This window comes from Podarcis pityusensis (genome assembly GCF_964106645.2).
Source record: "Podarcis pityusensis genome assembly, chromosome: Z".
Taxonomy (NCBI): Eukaryota; Metazoa; Chordata; class Lepidosauria; order Squamata; family Lacertidae; genus Podarcis; species Podarcis pityusensis.
The window spans coordinates 6013650-6030325 of record NC_138044.1 but is presented as its reverse complement, the minus strand read 5'-3'; the positions used below and the strand labels follow the sequence as shown (position 1 = coordinate 6030325).

At 46.0% G+C, this 16676-nt stretch overlaps 1 long non-coding RNA gene across 1 annotated transcript; it reads left to right on the top strand.

Moving 5' to 3' along the window:
• Positions 1 to 366: 366 nt before the first annotated feature.
• Positions 367 to 7403, top strand: LOC308468680. Its single transcript, XR_013981811.1, has 3 exons — positions 367 to 414; positions 3926 to 3991; positions 7275 to 7403. It is a non-coding gene; the product is annotated as an uncharacterized lncRNA (long non-coding RNA).
• The last annotated feature ends 9273 nt before the right edge of the window (positions 7404 to 16676 follow it).

Here is a 16676-nt window from a genome sequence, read left to right as displayed (position 1 = left end):
GGGCCAGTTCTGCATTGCCCTCCTCTATATAAAAACCCTCCAGGTATTTGAAGAGTGCTTTCATGACCCTGGAGTAAATGGTGCATCAGTCATGATCTCACTTTGGGTAACAACTTTGACATTTTCCTCAGGAAATTGAATATATGAGACTCTCCCTTTGTCTTCTCTTTCCCTCTCTATTCCCAGAAGGTTTCAGTCTCCTTTTTTTTTTAATGGACCCTCCTTCCCCATGGATGTATACATGCAATAGAGCCAACCTACATTTAGTCTTCTTCTGAATGAAAATACCAAATAATTGACTAGGAGTTCTTTCCCTTCATCTTTCTTTTTTTCAGGTTAGGATAGTGGGAGAGCCTCCTTTCAGCTGCCATTATCCAATCTATGAAAGCTGAGCTGAGAGAGAAATGTTGTGAGGTGAGCAAGGGTAAGACAGCTACACAAGAAAGAAAATGGCCCATCTGAGAGGGAGAAATTGGCCAACGAGACACTTTGGATTCCAGACTGGCTCTCTCCGCTCCCCGCTCTCCCTCTCTCTCCCTGTCTGCCTCTCCACCCCCCCCCCCTTCGTTAAAAAAGAAGGGTGGTGCAGGTTAGTAATGATTCAGTTTGGCCTGCAGGCCTGGCACTGCAGTTGGAGCAACATTTTATTCTGCATCAGCAGAGAAATATGACATTTATCACTTTGGAAAGAGCTGTGCCACTTTCCTCCCCAAGACCAAATCTGAGAATCCTTCTATTGAGGATCTGAGAGCCAGAGGAAAGAGAGCTTAATGTCTTCCAGGGGTTGAGCAGGGGGAGCGGTATTCAGGTGCTGGAAACTGGCACCTGTGCCATGGGTTGAGCAAAGCCCAGAGGGATTGGGATGGATAAATCGGACATTTGGATTCTTTAAGTTCTTCACTTTTTACAATTTGTCACATTTCTGCACCAGCATTTTTTAAAAGTCTTCATGAAAATTTGTTCTTATTTCAGAGCATTCCCCCCCCCCTCATATAATGTAGTTTTTGTATGTTATTTTCACTGATATGTGTGTTTCTGTGACACTTTCCCCTAGTATAAGTATTCATATGCACATTGTTTGGTTAGAACTGCATCATGCAAATTTCTAAGTATGGCTGTGTTTCAGTTCACATATTGCTTTGGGAAATATGAATTTAGTCTGCATTAAAAAGCAAATTGAACCAAATTTCTCTCCCACCTCTTCAGAGGGAAAGTCTTGTTAAGTAGGTTACAGTGAGACAGAGCGGGGGAAGGAGAGGAGAGAGAGAGAGTCTTATAGCACCTTAAAAATTCTTTCAAAAAATAGCATAAGCTTTGGTGGTAAGACAGACCTCAGATGACTTATGACAGGTTAAGCCATTTATAACAGAAAACTGAATCCTCCAGAAAGTTCCAGAGGAAACCCATTTTGTATCCAATGACCAGTGAAGCAAGTTTTCTGAACAAGTGTATTCTATTTCCAAGGGGTTGTTCTGAGGGACTGTATTTACCTTGGAGTCTGTGTTTGAAGGCTCCCAGGCTTTGCTGGCCTTGGTGACAGTCATGAGTTCCTGATGAGATATAGCTGCCAAGTAACCACTAGGACGTCATGAAGGCTGGAGAGCAAAAAGGATTTAAAACTATTTGACTGAGAGATAAGACAAACACAAATGTGCATGTAAAGCCATCTGTCTGCCTCTGTCCCTGCCTGCTTTACTACTATAATCAACACTAAATGAACAGAAATTAATTCAGTATATGTACATGGCCTATGGGTTAAATCTATCTTTCTTTACTTCTGACCTTTCTGTTTCATCCTGTTTTATTTATATATACAGTAATATTTTTTTTAATATAATGAAAGGCTGACAATTGGAAGAACTACCCTTGTTTTGGACGCGGGTGGCGCTGTGGGTTAAACCACAGAGCCTAGGATTTGCCGATCAGAAGGTCGGCGGTTTGAATCCCCTCGATGGGGTGAGCTCCTGTTGCTCGGTCCCTGCTCCTGCCAACCTAGCAATTTGAAAGCACATCAAAGTGCAAGTAGATAAATAGGTACGGCTCCAGCGGGAAGGTAAACGGCATTTCTGTGCACTGCTCTGGTTCGCCAGAAGCGGCTTAGTCATGCTGGCCACATGACCCGGAAGCTGTACGCCAGCTCCCTCGGCCAATAAAGCGAGATGAACGCCGCAACCCCAGAGCTGGCCACAACTGGACCTAATAGTCAGGGGTCCTCCCTTTACCTTTACCCTTGTTTTGGGTTTGTATTTTGGTCGATTGTTTGTTATTTAGATGTGTTTTGCAGAATGACACCCCAACTGGTAGACCTGAGAAAATATTAGTGATTCTTGCTTTACTGGGGACCTATGTAGGGTTGCCATACTTCAGATTTTCCTGGACACGTCCTCATTTTCAGGCCTAAAATGCCACACAAAATGTCCAGGAGTTTTTGCATGGCATTCCCAGCCTTTTCCAACAGGGTCGGTTGCAGCAGAGAGAGGACTTGGCCAGCCAGGCCACCTCCACCTGCACTGGGAGGCCCTGGGGCCTGGTAGGTGCAACAAGTGAGGCGCCTCTGGTGGAGCTTCAAGGGCGTGGCTAAGGTAGGCATGGCTAAGAAGGCGAGGTGAGGCAGGACCATCCATGAGCGAGCAGACAGAGTCTTGGCTTCTCCACTGGCGGTGGCTGCCAATGCCCTCCATTGTAGTGACTGAGTGCCATGCACCAGATTCAAGACCAAGGTGGGCAGAACCCTCCAGGAGCACATCTCTCACTCGGGGCAGCGGAGCCCTGTGGGAGCCCTATGAGGGGCCATGGGGAGGGTGCAGGGCAGAGCCTACCGCTTCCAACGTGCACCCAGGAGCCCCAGTGGGGCCAAGAGCAGTTGGGGGGGGCACAACTGAGGCTGGCCAAGGAGGGTGCCACTGGACAGGTGTCCATGCCTGTGACGTCCCTCCTGGAGGGTCGCTTCAAAATCTGCAAAGCAGCTTGCAGTCCTTGAGGCAAAGCTGAGATGGAAGGGTCAGGGAAGAGCACAGCTGAACTGAGCTGCAACAACCTAGCTGCTCTGGGGAGAAATGGAGGCCAGATTATAGAGGGACCTTGGTGCCCCTTCATTTCTGGCTAAACAGGGCCTCCATCGCTGCAGGACCTGGTGAGTGGGCTGCTGCTTCTCCCACTCCTAAACCCCGCCAGATCCATGAGGGAGCGGAGAGAAAGGCGGCCCTTCTCCCTCCCTCCCCTGCCATTGGTGGGCAGCACTGAGGCAGGAACCAGGCTTATGAGGAGAGAGAGAGAGAGAGAGAGAGAGAAGCAGTGAAGGAGAAGCATGAGGTGCCACCAACACCTCTCAAGAGGCGGGGAAGAGGCAGAGAGAAGGCACACATGCTCCTGTGCTTGGTGCGTTTCCTAAGCTTGGCCATTGGACTTGCCATATGCCTCTGCTACCCAGCCTCCCTCCTTCCCTGCCAGCTCTCCTATTTCTCCAGCTGCCTGGTCAAGATCCGGGAGGAGGGTGGTGGCAGGAGCATGTCTGGTGTGTGGGTCAAGAAGAAGAGTTTGAGGCGTCTCTGTCCACTTTGCTTGGGTCACAGTGCACATAGCCTGAGGCCTTGGGGGGGGGTGTCACAAAGCATAATGGCCACTGGCAAGAAGTAACAAATAAATAAACAAATAAACAAATACTGGCAGGAAATAACAAACAAACAAAGGGGGGGGGGGTTGTGGGTGAGTGGGTGTCCTCTTTTTTGCTCTTCAAAATATGGCATCCCAAAGTTCCAGCATAAAAGCTGTTTGCCCACATACAATAATAGAATCACAGAATTAGAAAGTTAGAAGTGATCCCAAAGGTCTAGATTCAAATTCATCAGATGCAGAAGGATAGACTAGTACGCAAAAGCTTATGCTATAAAAAGAAACAAACATGTTGGTCTTTATGTTTCCACAGCACTTTTTACAGAAAGAGAGAGAGAGAGAGAGAGAGATGGATAAGATAGCAATACCATGGAGGAAGGTAGGTTGAGGTTTCCTTCATGTATTTGCATTAATATGGGAGACCACATCCCAATGCATCATCATCATCCGCAGCCTGAAATGCAACAGCCACAGAAAATGCAACTGGATTCCACTTAATGTAGAAACTGATCCTTTGCAACCATAAAAACTGTTGTATATGGGGTTCTGCACACACGCACACATGACACACACCTGCAATAAAGCATGCTGTTCCTCGAGCACCTGCTTTTAGCATTGTGACACCAGTTCTCTGGGATTGCGTGCCAAGGCCCTAAGACCCCACAGTTCCTTAGGGAAATGAATAGCCGCACATAGACAATAACATTTTAAATTTGGGCTTGAATAAGGCCACAACTTTATTGGTTACAGAAGAGAATGGTTTGGCGTGGGCATTGGGTAAAGCCATTGCTAGTCCACTCCAGCCAGTCTGCTGGAAGTGCATCTAAAGGTAAACCACATATTGGGGGGATGCCCTATGACCTACATCAAATAGGGGTGCCCCCTACAAGGCCCCCGTTGGAGGAGTGGTATGGCCCCCACCCCTGCCTGGAGGACAGGCAGAAGCCACTCCTCCCGGATGTAACTGATTTGTAGAAAAGACTTTAAAACCTGAAAAAAAGAAACAATGCAGGTACTTTTGTAAATCAAGATTTTTTTTTAATAAAAATTATTTTAAAACAAACAAACAGGATACCCTTTTCCCAAGGAGGGGCAGGCGGAGGCTACAACCTCCCCTCCAGCCAATATCTAGACTCACTCCATGCCTAACTGCCTTACAAAGGTCTGCCAATTGCTATGAGGTAGGCGAAAGCCAGATAGCTGGTGCCAATTTGCCAAATGGAAAAATTCCTGCCTGGCCCCGAACACGACAGCCAACTTGGTCCATAGCAAGGTCATAACACCAGAGAAGCATTCAAGTTAAGGGAGGGAGAGGGAGATCGTGAAAAAACAGGGCAGAGCGCTGGGCAAACCACAACTTAATGACCCTTGGGAGCAGGCCCAAGCATCCCGATTGGTTTGCTGGGCCCACCGCCAGGGGAACGCCTGACCAAAGCCTGCCAGCAAAGGCCAATTAGCCAGCAGCTGGTTGATCCAGCCTGCCATTTGCTGGATCACTTGCGTGGCCCAGGGCTTGGCCACAACAATGCCCACCAAGGAAGGTGAACGGACTTCTCAAAGAACTGTAGCAAGCCCCAATATTGCTAGGTTATTGACATTAGTTGAAAGCTTGTCTTTTTCTAACAAGCCTCCATAAATTAGTTTGTTTTATATCTGTTTTATATTTTTAATTCTTGTTTTCATAAGGATCTGTATTCCCGTTTTATATTTTAATTCTGTGCACTGCTCAGGTATCCCTGATTTCATATTGGTTTATAAATTCTGATTCTAAAACCTTGTTATCTATCCCAATGTGGTGTGAAAATAAGGGTGGTTTTCTGTATAGAAAAGTATCCCCATTTTCCTCTGGGAAAAGTTGGAGGCTATAAAATAAACAAACAGAAGAAATTTATTCTGGCCAAGGCTGGCTCTGGGTTTGATCTCTCAGCAAGGCTCCGGGTTTGATCTCTCTCTCTCTCTCTCTCTCTCTCTCTCTCTCTCTCTCTCTGACACACACACACACACACACAGAGAGAGAGAGGGGGGGGGAGGGAGGGAGGGAGACCACACACAAAAAAACACAAAGAAAGAGAGAGAGAGTGTGCATTAGTGAAGTGGGCTTCTTTGGCAACAGGCCCTGGATCATGGAAACCACTTGCAAGTTACAATCTGGGCAGGAACCGCTCAGGTAATTTAGTATGTCTACCCAGTGTGGTGAATAACTGAACTGCAGATGGTAGCCTTCTCTGTGAAGGCCCTTCTGAACTATCTCCACCCTCCCAAGCCCACCACTGAATACTTCTAGACAGGTAGGCTTCCTTTCCTTGCTGAGGCTTGATTGAGCAAGGTCTTCCTGACCACTCTTGTATTCCTCCATCTTGAGTATCCTTTCTTCCTGATTTCCAGCTTTACTCCTCAAACCTATCTCTTTTTGGCTTGTTCACACTTCCATTTGTCCCATGAAAGCATAGGTCTGAGAGGTTTTCCGCTTGTTCTGTGCGTCTAGGCATGGGTCTAAGTGATTTTCTGTTTGCCCCATTGCTTTCCCTGGGAAAACCCACTCCTTACCACCAAAATCAGAGCAAATGTCATTCTGTAGAATTGCCCAATTGGCTCTGATTCAGTGGTTTCCCTTGGGGGAAGAGGTGGGACAAGCAGAAGTGTGGACTGTAAGAAAAACACTGGGGCCTAATTTGAATAGTAGAGTGTTTGGTGTCTGGTGGGCGGGGCTTGTGTGTTCTGCTCCAGAATCAGCCCCTCCCTTCAGTGTCTGTTCAGTTAAGAGTGTCAGTTAAGATGGACCAACTGCCTCTTCTTGTCTCTTGCCTCAGACTTGCCTCATGTACAGTCATACCTCGGATTAAAGTAGCTTCGGGATTAATATTTTCGGGTTGCGCTCCGCGGCGACCTGGAAGTAACAGAGCGCATTACTTTCAGGTTTCGCCGCTCGCGCAAGCACAGACGCTCAAAATGAGGTCACATGCATGCGCGGAAGCGGTGAATCACGATCCGCAGACGTGTGGACTCGGGTTGCGTTTGCTTCAGGATGCGAACAGGGCTCCAGAACGGATCCCGTTCACATCCAGAGGTACCACTGTATTTAGTTTCTCTCATTATGTTATTTTGTTATTACAGTTTTCTATATTATTAAAGCTTAGTTTACATTTACGTGAGCCACTTATTTTTCTCAAAGAAGAAGAAACTCTGCTGAGGAAAGGTGTGGAATGTCTTAAACTGCTTGAGTGAGGGGATATTCCCAGTTTGCCAGAAGTGATTTTGTTAATCACCCCGCCACACACACACACACACACACACACACCTGCACAACATGGACGAGCCCTCAGTTGTGTGCCTAAATGATATCAAGCATCAGAACAACTTGGCCACAATAAGGAAATTTTGCCCGTGGTATGACAATTTTCCACCTTCCCATTTCGACTCTCTGGCACCCTATCTGCGTAACCTAGCAATTCTAAAATATAGATGCGCTTTTACTCTCGCAAAATTGAATGTATTGCCCTCGGCTGTACTTGAGGGACAATTCCAACAGATTCCACACAAAAAACACTTATGTCCCTGTGGAGATGGTAGTACCGAATCAGTGGCGCATGCCCTTCTGGGTTGCACTCTTTATAAAGACTTGAGGAATGAGATTATCACTCCTATTTTATTGTCCATTCCAGGTCGCCCAACCACTGCCACAGTGTCCTTTCTCTTGGCAGATCAAGATGAGCTGGAGACAGCAAAAGTTGCAAGGTTTTTAGCTGGGGCAATCAGAATAAGATCCACTATTTGACTTGATTCAAAACCCTAAAATGTATTTTATATAATTGTCTTTTTATTTCTGTTATTTGTATATTGTATAGTTGTTTTATTGCTATAGCCAATGGCTGATGCCAATAAAGATTCATTCATTCATTTTCTCAACTGAACTGACAGTTGAATCTCCCTTCAACACTGGCATGCATCTAGACAGCTTTGTCCACTATACAAGGGGACTTGCTGAGGGGACACTGGGCTGGCTACATGGTACACACAGCCATTTCCTTCAACACCTTGGCAATGCTTGCTCACTGATCTGCCTGGGTCCTATTCACTTCCCATTCAAAGAAATGCTGCAAGTTCCAGCAATGGCAGTGTGTGTCCAGTGAGCTGAATCATGCATATAAACACAAGTCACCTACTGGAATAAGTGGCCTGGGATGTCTTCCTTTCTACCTACTTTCTGTCTCTGCCTACTGTTGCTGTCTACGATACACTGGAAAAGGGGACTAAACATAGGAAGTTGCAGTATACCATGTCAGACCATTAGTCCATCTAGCACAGTATGTTCTATGTTGACTGGTAGTAGCTCTGTGGGGTTTCAGACAAGGGCCTCTCCCAATCCTACCTGAAGTGGGACCTTCTGCATGCAAAGCAGATGCTCCACCACTGAGCTATGGTCCTTCCCAATGAACCTGAGTCTGTAATCATACATTGCTGCTGTATGCATCATGGTTCAGGAGGGTGAGAATGACAGTGGTAGGGTTGCCATACATCCAGATTTTCCCAGACGTATCCTTTTCCCCAAAAGTAAAATAACCATCCAGGCGGATTTTTAATATTTTGCAAAGTGTCCAGGATTTTATTTTTTGTACCATTATTATGAGGGCCCCTCTAGGACTTGTGGTGGTGAGGCCTTGCATGGCCTTCCAGCGGCTGCTCTAGGTCTTGTGTTGGTTTCAGTGGCCACCAGGCCTGGGACAGCCTTCGGGGGGGGGGGGGCTCTAGGCCTTGTGCTGTCTCTGGTGACTGCCAGGCCTGGCGTGGTCTTTCAGAGGCCATGTTAGGCTTTGTGCCCCTTCCGTCTGGAGACACAGCATCTGGTGAGCAGGAGGCCATAGACAGCAAAGTTTAGAGAGGGGAGGGAAGGAGGGGGCGAGCAAGCAGACAAGGAAGGGGTTAATGGGTGGGAGGGAGGGAACTATGGAGATGCAGAATGGTGTCCCCCCCCCCCCGAATAATTCTCACAAAATGTTAGAGGGTATGAAATTTTCATTTTTAATTACCATGATTAACTATTTCAAAACACCAGCACATACACGATTAATACAGTGGTATCTCGGGTTACAAACACTTGGGATTACAGACTCCGCTAAGCCAGAAATAGTACCTCGGGTTAAGAACTTTACCTCAGGGTGAGAACAGAAATCGCACGGCGGCGGCACAGCAGCAGCGGGAGGCCCCATTAGCTAAAGTGGTACCTCAGGTTAAGAACGGTTTCAGGTTAAGAACAGACCTCCAGAACGAATTAAGTTCTTAACCAGAGGTACCACTGTACTGCTTTAATTCCTTCCCCCTCGGTCCACCTACAAATTTGTCCTCTTTTTTGCTCTTCAGAATATGGCAACGCTACACAGTAGGGACTGGGGAATTTGCTGGTGCCGCCTCTCACATAGTCTACCTGATGCAGTAATGAATGCTTCTGTCAATTTATTAGGAAAAAACCACCTCTCCACAGTTTGGTTTTTGTCAGTCCATGAACGTTGCTTTCCTTTCTACCATGTCCTTATATACATTTCCTTTCCCTTTTTTCATCCCACTACCCAGTGCAAACTCCCAAACCAATCCCTTCCCATCTTTCCTCAGACATATGTTGGTAAATCATTTAAGTGAGTCTTGCCCCTGTCAGCTGTTGAAGAAGAGGAGACATAACTGCACCAGACAGCACTGCGGCTTCAAGGTCTGTGCTAGAAAGCATTTCAAAATCCCCACAGTTCAAGGGAAAGACAGGGAACCACTGACCATGAAATATCAGGCCAGAAAAGGAAGCGAATCTTCCTATCATGGAGTTAAAAGATATTCCAGGTGTATATGAGATCTGAGCACCTTGGTGGCTGTGAAGCCCGGCGTGCTAAGGAGGAAAGAAAATCGGAGGCTGCAATTAAGTGATTATGCAAATCCAAATGGGAATTGTGCTTTAATGTGTTTTCCATTCTTAGTGTGACATGATTATGTGAGACATGCTGGAGACTCCAAGTTGCAGGAGGAAGCAACGCTGATCTAGGGAATGCCCATGTGGGAATCACTTAAATCAGTCACTGGGTGTCACTCTTGAGCTACAGAAATGCCAATGGAGGTTCATTGATGGTTTTCAGCCTTTTGAAATGTCTTGGCACTTAAAGATGGTGGTCACAACTGGAAGGACCCCGTTGATCTGGATTTCTCCACCTTGAAGTGTAATGGTTGGATTTGATAGCTTTTTCTGTGCGTGGCAGAGGAGACATCAACATCTGGGCATAAACTGAATAGGTCAATAGGAAAGAACCTTGGAAGCCATTGGTTCATCTAGCCTGGTATTTCTATACTGACCAGCACCAGATCTCGAGAGCCTCAAACAGGAGTCAGTCTCAGTGCTACCTGGAAATGCTGGGGTTTGAACCTGGCACCTTCTGCATGCAAAGCAGATATTCTACACAGAGCTACAGACCCTCCTTGATCTAGTAGAGCCACCAATCTCAGCAGGCAGGCCCAGTGCCTCATAACTGCAGCTCAAAGAAACTCTGTTTTTTTTTCTGGGGGTACTCAAGGCTATGCAGTACCAGCACCTTCCCCCTCCAACCCGCAATGTTAAAATTGTGGCACTCAGGGCTTTTCTTCTAGGAAAAAAAAAATCCGGTATTGCGCACCCTTGAGTACCCCCAGGGGAAAAGCACATGGCACTTACTGTAACAACTTTATGGTGAGTACCGGTACCTTTTTTCTATATAAAAAAAGCACTGCAAAGAAACACATGTTGTTGGGAAAGTGACATAAGAAGAATGCAGCTGGATCAGACCAGAAACCAATCTGGACTGGCATTGTGTTCTCAGAGTGGCCAATCTGGTGTCCATGAGGAGCCCAAACCACAACATGATTCCAGCAGTCCACTCACTGGTGGACAGAAGGCTAGCTTAGGGGGCACTGCCCCTTAGAAGCGGCTGCTTGAGACACCTGCCTCATTCTCACTCTGCCTTATGGTAGGACTGTCATTCCCCCCCCCCCCAATGATTCCCAGCAACTGATATTCAGCATCATACATCATCTAATCCTCTAATTAGAAGAGTCAAATACTCTTCTAAAGTTGCAGCCATTGCTACATTTTGTGGCAGTAAATTCCATAGTTTAACTAAGTACTATGTGAAGAAGTCCTTCCTTTTGTGTGGTCTCCCACCATTCAGCTTCACCTTGCAGACCATGACAGCCCTGAGTCATCACTAGGGAAGTACACACACACCTCACACCCACTCATTGGGGGTACTGAATTTTTCTGGATCTGACCTGGGCCAATTTGGCAGACAACTGATGTGGACACAAATCAAGCTAATGTTTAAATAGGGTGTTTTTTTTAAAAAAACCCAACAACAACACCTAATTAAACATGTTTGGGAGAGAGTAAGGCAAGGGGAAAAGGAGATAGTGTGTATCCCTCACCTGACCTCATTTGCAAGCAGGAGGGTTCTGTCCTACTAGGTGCTGCTTCCCCAAAACGTTCCCTATAGAGGAGGTGGCATTTGGACTAATTGTCTCTCCTTCTTTCTACCCAACATCCTGCCCTCTGAGAGCCCCAGAACTCTCCTGGTGGCTAGATCTAAGGAGGGTAGTCCGAGGCTTCCTCCACTGGCAAATCAAAGATGCCCCAATCTGCCTGATTCAGGTTGGGATCTAGTGAAATCTGGTGCACAGTCCAGTGGTAATACTTCACCTTGGTAGTTCAATCTAGCAAGAGTGTTTGTAAGTTTATAAGTTACTATGGTAAGGAGGAGAACAGGTGAGAAACTGATGATTTACAGAGATGTGGCCAAGCAAACACCTATTCCCCCCAGTTTCTTTAGGGTGCATGGTGCTTCTTTGCAAGAAATGGGTTTTCAAGAGAATTTGAAGGAGGGGTGTATGTGATTTGGATGTGATCAGATTGTGGTTGTGGGGAGTAAGAGCATGTGACCAGAAATCTAGCAGAAACCCGCCTGGCCCCCCCAAATAATCACTTTTGTTCATTGTGCTTCTGATTACTTTCCACCAATTCTTCACTCTCTAGGGCTGGCCCTACCATTAGGTAGAGTGAGGCAGCTGACTCAGGCAGCAGATCCTGGCATGGCAGCACTCCTCTGGCCATTTCCGTTCAGTAGAGGCTGCTCCATTAGAGGAAATTTAGCACTGTCCCACCAACCCCAGTCTGCCCTCAACCACCCCCAAATACCAACTTCTTACTTAAAAACAGACAAGGGTTTGCTCTGCCTTTTTATGGACCCCGTTTCCATCTACTGCCTTTGGGCTCCCTGTATTCTGCCCTTCCAGTCCAAATGGACAATAGTCATCACTATTCTTCCTGAGTCCCCTAACTGAGACTTCTCTGCACTTCCAAACCTAGACAGCTGTCCTTGGGCATGATGAAGGATGCTGCCCCTTCACTAGTTTTGAACTAAGGTTTGATTGCCAGTCCTGTCAGAATCTGGAGGCAGGGACGGAGCTACCTACCCTGGCACCCGGAGTGGTGTAGGGGTGGGGCTAGCCGCCCACACAGCAAGCATCCTTAGGGGCCCACCGCCCACACAATGTGTGTGTGTGAGGGGCACTGCTAGCCGTCTGTGTGGTGAGCATCCCTAGCCGCCTGCTGCCCACACGGCAAGCATCAGGAGGGGTGCCACTAGCCGCCCACGGCATCATCATCTCTGGTGGCCTGCAGCCCATATGGCAAGCATCCAGGGGCACCGCCCTGCAGCAAATGGGGGTGGCGCAGTGATGTCACCCGCCCTCACGGCTGACACCCGGTGCGCACCGCACCTCCAGCACCCGCCTTCCTCTGCCAGTGTCTGGAGGATCATCTTGTCCTTTGCAGCCAGCAGGACTGAATGCTTGGCTCATCAGCTGGTGAGTGGAGGGAACAATCCTGCTGAGAACAGCTTCACCAGTGCCTCCAATGTGGGGAAACATTCTGGCAGAAAGGATCCCTCCACTCCCATGAGTCAGCTTTGACAGGTAGGCAGAACTGTTTATACACCTGACAGCAACATGACCCCAGATGATTGACTGTTTGGTGGTCCTGCTCACTCATTGGTTGAAGTTGCCCCATGGGGGTGGGGAGAGATAAAAAAATCTGTCCCACCAGGCCAAAGATGTTCCCCATCCCTGCCTTATATCCAGCTGATTACTGAACTCCGCAGGAAAGAATCTTCTGCAGATACCTTCTCATCAGGACATCTGGTCCATATGATTATTATTATTACTACTACTATTATTTTAAAATTTTCTCTACTGTGCTGCATTTTAGGATTATGGGTTTGTGTGTGTTACACTATAACTGTAGGATTTGGTCTTTTACTTCCTTTGGAGCTTCCTCTCATTACAGATCAGACCGGTGACTTCACTGTTTCCCTTTCAGTGATGTCCTTTCTTTTTCAACAAGCCATTTAAGTCAAGTTTTTTTTTTTAAATCGCAGTCTGTATATCCTATATATGGTTTTATTGTTGATGTTTTTATTGCTAAATCACTTTGTAATGCTTTACTGAGCCCCATGTTGGGCAAAAGAATTAGTTGAGATTCCTGCATTGCAGGGGGTTGGACTAGATGACCCTTGTGGTCCTTTCCAACTTTACAGTTCTATGATTCTTCTGAAAATGAGTCATAAATGGAATAAATAAAATTAATAAAATGTAAAGCCAGCAACAGAAAACAACACGAGTAACAAAGGGTCTAAAATACATTAATGTTGTTACAAATGCCCGACACCTGTGTCCCTTTGTAGGATAGAAGACAGTGTGGAGACTCTCATGTTTTGAGAAATAGGGTTTATTTGCCTATTTACACTATCCAGACGTTACCAGACGTCCCCGTTTCCTGTCCCCGGACAAAATCTGTCCCCAGACAAAATCTGTCCCCCGGAATGCCCCTGGAATTCATTTAATGTCCACAGATTTATATTTTAAGTGTTGTAGATTTATTAGTAGGGAATGAATGTTGCGTGATTGGTTCAATGGCAGAAGACACATCATAAGGGGACTTCCGGGAAGGCAAAATGGTGGACGCCATGGTAGCAAGCTGCTCCTGAAGCCAGCCAGAGCCAACTGTGCTACCAGGCTGGCTCTGGCTGCTGAGACTGCCACTGCCGCTGCCAAGGGGGAACCGGGGATGCCCGGCTCATCAACTGGGGGAACCGCTGACCCCCCCCCCACATGACCTAAATCGAGCCGGGAGTGAGAGCGCCCGGCCATCTGGCCGACTGCGCAGCTGCACTCTGGGGCCAGGAAAACCCCAGAGCCAATGCAGGGAGAAGGAGGAGAGGAGAAGGAAGAGAAAGAGGAAGGAGAAAAAAGATGGGAGCCCTGACCTTGCCACGCCGCTGCCACTGAGAAGGAGAGGTAGGAGAGCACTGGGAGGACATGTGGCTGAGCCCAGGCCCGACCCAAGCCTACTCCACAGTGGCTAGCGCTCCAAGAGAGCGGGCCGGGGCCCAGAGGAAGGCCGCACGACGGAGAAGACTACAGAAGAGAAGATATTACTTCTTCTTCTTTTAAAAAAACAACTAAAAACTTTTTAAATAGCTTTTTTTCCTCTCTTTTCAACAAAAAAATGTGTCCCCGGATTCTTTGAAAAATCTGGTAACCTTAATTTGCACCCTTAGTCTGTATATAGGGGGTCCAGATCTTACAGCATGACCCACAGTAGTTCTTCCCTTTCTTCTTCCCAGAAGACCCTTGCCCACCCCACAGAGCAGTTACCCTGGCAGCCTTCCAAATCTCCAGTCTCCAGTCTTCTATCACTTGGTGCTAGAAGTGCCATTGTCTTGTTAATGACCCACAATGGCTCTCTTAACAAGCCTGGCTCTTCACCTGGTGCTGAAAAGAGCACAACATAAGTTCCAGATAGCCATTCTGCAGTGGACATTCTCCCTGATGAACTTTACAGCAACTCTGTGGGGTAGATCCAACTGAGAGAAAGAAAAAGAGAGCAACTGAGAGAATTCCAAGTGCACTCAGTGAACTTCATAGAATTTGAATTCAGGTCTTTATATTTCTATTCTTACTTTCAAACCACTATACTACATTGGCTATGGTAGGGATAAGGGTGAAATTCAATTCTTTTCACATTTTTGTATTAACCTCTAATATGCATTTTCTAAAACTAATAAGGGAACCAAAATGTATCTATCCTTGAAAATGGGCATTTGTCTGAATTTTGTGGTGCATGAAAATGCACATGCAAAAAAAAAAAGTGTATGTTAGAAGAAATGCACACTTAAATGATGATGAATATTATTGAGGACTTTAAAAGAAAAATGAAAACTGATGTAGCAAGATGAACTTAAGAATGGCTAAATGAGTGACAAAGAGAAACTGTAATGATTAGGTTCAATAATACCTGCTCTGCGGTCAATGTGGGGGTAAAATGGTAACTGAATTTGTGGCTTGTAGTGAATGAATTTAGACTGCAGATAAAACTTTCATATTGCTGCTACTGCTGCTACTGAGCTGGGCTCTAACTTCACATGCTAACTTTCTATAAGCAGGTAATACATTTGTATGGTAGAGCCTACTATCCTGAAAAACCCCAACTGCTACATTTTATTTTTTACTTTCCTTGGCAAAATATGGCATCATTTTTTCAGTGCCAGCATTGAATAAGACAACTGTTAAGAACTTTCCTAAACATTTTCAGTTTTTCTGTTGGAAGATCTGATATCTGGTGTCAATTCCATAAGATTTCAAATTGCTTTTCTTTTCCTTTAAACTTCTGGTGTACACACACATTTGCCCCATGATTATACAACTGTGCCCCCCACCCCACTTTGGCTAGAAGTTCACTAAAAAAATTTAAGACCTTGGGGATGACTTAAGGACCCCAGACCAGATGACCTATGCTCCCTTAAACCACAGTCTGAAATCCCAATTGGGGACTGGTGATGTTCCTTGGATTACTAACCAAGATTAATTGAGCTCATAGGGATTTTAGCAAACATTCTTTCTCTTTCTCTTTCTCTCTCCTCCTGAGAGTTGCTAGTCCTTATGAGAAATCAAAACTAGTTAACACTGTCCCAAATACCCCATTAGAAATAATGAACAGCAGTGTCATGCTGAATTTTCCTCTACTCTCCTGTAAGGAAAGGAGAAATTGAGGACCAAACTAAGCAATCATAAGCAATAAGGATTTCACTATCATTTGGACAACAATACAGAGTGGAATCACATTGGTGCTCATAAATTAGTAAAGCAATGTAACCACAGTCAAAATCATGCATCATTATTAATGGCAGAATGAATATATTCACATTGCCACCAGAGCTTCACAAGCTGGAGGGTAACAGGTCAGAGAATGCCGTATAATTACAGATTAAATCCTTCAGCCTAATGCCAGAATGCAGATACCTCAGAAGGGCTAGATGTTCCTATTGACAGCCCTGATCCTCCACACCATACAAAGGACAACAATAGATCCCTGTATGTTTCTGTTGGTGATGGGTAGGTGCCTTTCAACTTGCAATCAGTTTGATTTAGATTTAGTATGCAGTAGTATGGTCCTTGGAAACATGCCACTGCCCATGGGATAGGACAAGTGCCTTTTTTCTGGTGGTACTAAGTGGTACGCACAGAGGCATAGGAAGGTCAGGTGGTACCCGGTGCGGAAAATTTCTTGTCACCACCCCCTACATTGTGTGGTTTGTTGTTGTTGTTGTTGCCTGCAAAAATGGTTTTACGTTACAGTGGTACCTCGGGTTACATACGCTTCAGGTTACAGACTCCACTAACCCAGAAATAGTACCTCGGATTAAGAACTTTGCTTCAGGATGAGAACGGAAATTGTGCTCCAGCAGCGCAGCAGCAGCAGGAGGCCCCATTAGCTAAAGTGGTGCTTCAGGTTAAGAACTGTTTCAGGTTAAGAACGGACCTCTGGAATGAATTAAGTACTTAACCGAAGGTACCACTGTATTTCATATTTTCTTACAAAGGAATATGGATTCTGGGCCTCTGATAACAAGTCGGCGACTGTGGGCAGATACTTAAATATACAGGGTGGATTGTGTTTTGGCTTGTGTTATTTTATTTATATTTATTGTTCATTTATTTAATAA